A 5,909-nucleotide genomic window follows, 5' to 3' on the forward strand; every position below is an offset into this window, starting at 1 on the left:
TAGAAAGCACAATTCTTGTTCCAGAAGATCCCTGGGAGAGATCTCACGTGCTCCAGTGAAGGGGGTTTTGGCCTATGTGGAATTCAGGGATGGCATTTCAGGTTGATTTAACTCCTGTGTAAAAGTCAGAAGTGAAAGCCAAAGGGCATGATAAATATATGTAATTTTTGTCAGTTAAAAAATATTTAATTTTTTTTAAAAAGAAGTGAAAGCCAAAGGGCACTATAAGCAAATTACTTACAAATTGTTTCCTCTAGCATCTTTTTTTATTGCCATGGAGGTGAATTTGAAGAGCTTAAGCATCCAAGTGATCACACTTTCAACTTTAATCAAATTTTGATTTGACTTCCTCCAAGACTGGAGGAGGCTGACCTTCTGTTTATGCACTCCCCCTCCCACATCCTCTCTCCATGTGGCTCTCCTTAGAACTCTTCTCTGCTTAGAGTAGTTCATGTTCACGCTCCTGATAAAGACATACCTGAGACTGGGAAGAAAAAGAGGGTTAATTAGACGTGCAGTTCCACATGGCTGGGGAGGCCTCAGAATCATGGCAAGAAGTAAAAGGCACTTCTTACATGGTGGCAGCAAGAGAAAGATGAGAAATAAGCAAAAGCAGAACCCCCTGACAAACCCATCAGATCTCATGTTATTCACTATCATGAGAATAGCACAGGAAAGACCAGCCCCCATGATTCAATTACCTCCCCGCTTGGCTCCCTCCCACAACATGGCGGAATTCTGAGAGATACAATTCAAGTTGAGATTTGGGTGAGGACACAGCCAAACCATATCAGTGGTCATTTCATTTATAGGAGGGGTATGGAGCTGGGATATCCTAGGATAAGATTATTTCCCTATTCCGCTGTTGCCCTTTCATCTGTGGCTCCATGATCTTTTCTTCAAGGCCTAACAACTAACGAACTAAGAGTAAACACAGGAGACTATATCACGCAAATTTTCAAAAGGCAGAGCCCAGGTGGGTTGTCATGCAAGTGATGATTAATTCCCGTGAGAGTGACGAAAGCAGGCAGGACAAGGAAAGAAGCTGGGCAGGTGTGTGAGTTCAGCTGAAGTCTAACCTCACCTCGGTGCCATGGTGGGGAATCTGAAGCATGAGGTACGTCGCAGAGTTGTTCCTTCCTGAGGCAAGGGGGCCAGCCTTTTGTATCACTTACTGTTTGGCTATAGGCCATTGACAGGAAGGGCGTAATATCCCAGGCATTTTCAGAAGTGGTGTCCAGTAGGCCAGGGTGGCAAGTCTCCGGGTAAAGGGGGAACTGTCCAACACTCCCAGTAGCTGGGTGATGCCTGCCAGATAAAGGGGACCAACAGCATCTACTACAGGGACTTTGCAGAAGCAAGGAGCCTCTTCCCTGTGTAAGCACAGCAAGTGCAGCTGGGAGGTAGCCGATGTTTTCCTTCTGTGGCCTTTCTTCAGGCTACTCAGGGACCTCGGCTGGCTTTTCCTCTTCTCTGTATTCATGTCTCCTCTACAGCCGTTAGGTATGTGAACCACGTGTTTTATTCTAAGTGTCTATCTCCATGTAGAGACCAAAATCTCCTTAAGAGCCGGGACCCTGACCCACTGATCTGTGCATCCAGGACCTAGAGCAGCACCAGACACATGTAGGAGTCCCCTAGTTTGTTATTGGTAAGACCCAAAGCTTTCCTGTACCCTCCTTTCCCTTAACATTTCTCAGTCTAGCCCCATCTAGGCCACTTTCAATAAAAAAGACAACAATCAAGACCTCTCCCTTCTGATTTCCGGTACTTGGTGAGTGTCTTAATATAATTGCGGCTGTGCAGAAAGGAAACAGAGACAGATCGTTCTCTCCTAATAGCTGAAAACACACAGGAGCCTTAGTCATTCTTGAACTCTTTTTGGTCCAAAGAAACACCCACTTAGTGGCTCCTTAAAGCAACAGGCAAAAACCTGCACAGAAATAAGAGAGTGACTTGGACCGTTCTTCAAGGTACTCACTGGCACATTCAGAAATAACATTTTGCGTAGTGGAGCTTATTATAAGGAATGAAAAACAGAATAGTGGCCACGTCCAAGACCCGGAGCAGCGGCCGCCGCAATCCTGGTGTCAGTAATTAACACTGTGGATCCCTCCCCTGAGGACATGATTCACGAAGCCCAGATGGACGACTACGGCACCCCTCTGGCAACCTGCCCCTCAGACAGGTCCGTCCAAATCTTCAACGGAGGGCGATCCCCATCGCCGACCTCAGGGGTCATGGCCATCCGTGTGGCAAGTGGTGTGGGCTCACCCCGTGTACAGCAACATCCCGGCATCATGCTCCTCTGACCGGAGAGTCATTATCTGGACACAGGAAAACAGCACCTGGGAGAAGAGCCACGAGCACGCGGGAGACGACTCCTCAATGAACCTGCCGTGCTGGTCCCCCATGACTACGGCCTGATCCTGGCCTGTGGGAGCTCGGAAGGGGCCATCTCCCTGCTGACTTACACCGGGGAAGACCAGTGGGAAGTAAAGAAGACCAACAATGCTCACACCATTGGCTGAAATGCTGTCGAGGGGGGCCTCTGCTGTTGTAGCTGGGAGCCTCAGAGCAGCCATCAGGGCAGAAACCCAATTACATCAAGAAGTTTGCATCAGGTGGCTGTGACAACCTCATCTAGCTGTGGAAGGAGGAGGAGGGTGGCCAGTGGATGGGGGAGCAGAGGCTGGAATCGCACAGTGACTGGGTTCAATGTGACCTGGGCCCCCTCCGACCTGCCCACCAGCACCATCGCCAGCTGCTCCCAGGATGGTCGTGTGTTCTTCCGGACCTGATGCCTCAGGCAATACGTGGTCCCCCAAATTGCTTCACAAGTTCAATGATGTGATGTGGTGTGCAAGCTGCTCCATCACAGCCAACATCCTGGCCGTCTCCAGTGTGATCCTGTGGAAGGAGTCAGTGGACGGGCAGTGGGTGTGCATCAGTGACGTCAACAAGGGCCAGGGCTCCGTGTCAGTCACAGAGGGCCAGCAGAACGAGGAGCGACAAGACAGGTGGGGCCTGGCTCCCCACCCACCAGCTCCAGGACTGCCCCTTCCTGGGCCAACTGGCCAAACATCTGGGAAGAGCCCCCAGCTGCAACAGGAGCATTTTCCCAGGAGGAGTGACAGATGCAGCCACAGAATGATCATCTGCCTTAACAGGATCAGAGATGCTTGTAATCTACTGACCAGCTGAAAGTGCTCATGTTATGAGGAAGAAACTACAAATGATGTTCAAATCTATTTTAAACTATTTTGGGCCATTTTTATGTACCTTTGGGTTCAGGCATTATTTGGGGGTTTTGTTTCCAAAAGAGCTAAATGAAGTCATATTGCTCATAAAAAAAACCAGAATAGAAGTTCATTTCACAAAGCTGGTGATCTGTAAGTAGATATCACTATAGCATTAGTATGATATGCAGAAACTGAATTGTCAAGTGTGTTCCAAAACAGCATCATCCAGTTCAACTAAAACTCTTTCCTTTCCATTTGTAACCATGTAATCATCACAACACAGCACAAGCAAACATTTGCACAAAAATGAAGCAAATATTATTTTAAAGGAAGCAAGAATTAGTTCAAGATGGTAGATTAAATACATAGTTTTGCCTAAAGTTTTTAAAAGTTACACAGAAATAGAAAAATTAATTTGTTTATTTTGAGTGAAAATAGCTGCTATACAGTGTTTAAAAACAGATCATGTGAATATTAGAGGGGAGTTCTCTGGCCGCCCAGCCGCTGTGACCGTCTCTTCTAACATACATGATCGGTGGAAGTTGTGTGATTTGCCTGATTCCAGCACCATTTTCATTGTCCAGCAAGTCTTTGTCCAAAGGTGGTTCCCATGGACAAAGAGAAATCCTGTCACTCCCACCCTGAACAGTACCACGGCATCCTCAATAGCTGGTACACTGTGCTAGAAAGAAAACTCTCCCTAGGGTGGCGAGGAGAGGAAGACAGCTGCAGCTGATGGAAATGTACACAGAGAATTTCTAAGAGATATAATTGGGGTAGGGAGCATTCAACAAGCCATGGAAGGATAATTCCTTTTTCAAAAAAGTTACTATTATTGGAGCTCCTGAGGCTTTGACCCAAGGATTGGCCCATGGAAGAAAGCGTGTTTCCCTTTTTTTTTTGTACTTTGGGGTACATGTGCACACCCTGCATCCTGCAGGATTGTTGCATAGGTACACTGGTTTGCTGTCCCCAATCCCCACCCCACCCCCGTCACCTACATCAGGTATTTCTCCCAGTATTATCCCTCCCCATCCTCCCTGCCCATCCTACCGCTGTCCCTCCCCTCCCCTCCACTCCACCCCCCTTATGATAGCAAAGACCTGGAACCAACCCAAATGCCCATCAATGATAGACTGGACAAAGAAAATATGACACATATACACCATGGAATACTATGCAGCCATAAAAACCAGTGAGTTTGTGTCCTTTGTAGAGACATGGATGAATCTAGAAACCATCATTCTCAGCAAACTGACACAAGAACAGAAAACCAAACACCACATGTTCTCACTCATAGGTGGGTGTTGAAGAGTGAGAACACTTGGGCACAGGGAGGGGAGTCACACTCCTTTTCTTTCTTCCATGACCACTGGTCTCCACTCAGTCCTTGATGTGGGCAGCAGGACTAGGTCATCATTCTAAATTCTGACCCACAGCTTTAAATTTAGCGAAAAATCTCCTTGATCCCAGTAATCTGTCTAGTTTGGGGCACTGATGGGAAGGTGGTGCGTTACTGGGAATATGTGAAAGATTGAATCAAAGACTACATATTAGGTGTCATTGGACACTTGAAACAGAACCCCACCTAACTTTTTTTTTTTTGAGACAGAGTTTCACTGTTGTTACCCAGGCTGGAGTGCAATGGCACGATCTCAGCTCACCGCAACCTCCGCCTTCTGGGTTCAAGCAATTCTCCTGCCTCAGCCTCCCGAGTAGCTGGGATTACAGGCACACACCACCATGCCCAGCTAATTTTTGTATTTTTAGTAGAGACGGGGTTTCACCTTGTTGACCAGGATGGTCTCGATCTCTTGACCTCGTGATCCACCCGCCTCGGCCTCCCAAAGTGCTGGGATTATAGGCGTGAGCCGCCATGCCCGGCCAACTTTTTAATGAAATGTGGTCCACCTGACTGCTTCTGCCTCCACCTTCTTATGTCTGAGTCATTTGCATGCTTTCCTACCTGACGTCTTCTAAGAGAGGTCTTCCTTCCACACACTTAAGGATGCATGAACTGTGCTCATCTACATTTTGGTCTGTTTTACTTTACATATGAGAAAAATCCAAACCATCTGATAAACACATCTAGTTTTTTTTTTCTAGTTTATTTTTATTTTTTATTTTTTGAGATGGAGTTTTGCTTTGTCACCCAGGCTGGAGAGCAGTGGTGTGATCTTGGCTCACTGCAACCTCTGCCTCCCAGGTTCAAGCAATTCTCCTGCCTCAGCCTCCCTAGTAGCTGAGATTACAGGCACCCACCACCATGCCCAGCTAACTTTTGTATTTTTAGTAGAGACAGAGTTTCACCATGTTGGCCAGGCTGGTCTCGAACCCCTGACCTCAGGTAATCCACCTGCCTCAGCTTTTCAAACTGTTGAGATTACAGGCATGAGCCACCGTGTCTGGCCCCTAGTTAGTTTTTAATTATTTTCTCAAATTTTGGTTTTAAAGGATTGAATGATAATTTATATATAATAAAATGCACAAATACAAGTGTACAGTTCAATTCGTGTTGACATGTGTTTACACCCTCACTGACCCAGCAAGTTCCCTTATGCCCCCTGCCCCATTAGAGGCAACTACTGTTCTGATTTATGTTACCATAGACAAGTTTGATCTGTTCTGGAACATTATACAAACGGATACTCTTTCGTGTCTGGCTTT

At 46.7% G+C, this 5,909-nt stretch overlaps 1 pseudogene; it reads left to right on the top strand.

Annotated features, from left to right (window-relative positions):
* The first annotated feature begins 2,126 nt into the window (after window positions 1-2,126).
* LOC100392875 (protein SEC13 homolog pseudogene) lies at window positions 2,127-3,204 on the top strand (annotated as a pseudogene).
* Window positions 3,205-5,909: the final 2,705 nt, after the last annotated feature.

Source organism: Callithrix jacchus, chromosome 17, assembly GCF_049354715.1.
Source record: "Callithrix jacchus isolate 240 chromosome 17, calJac240_pri, whole genome shotgun sequence".
Lineage (NCBI taxonomy): Eukaryota > Metazoa > Chordata > Mammalia > Primates > Cebidae > Callithrix > Callithrix jacchus.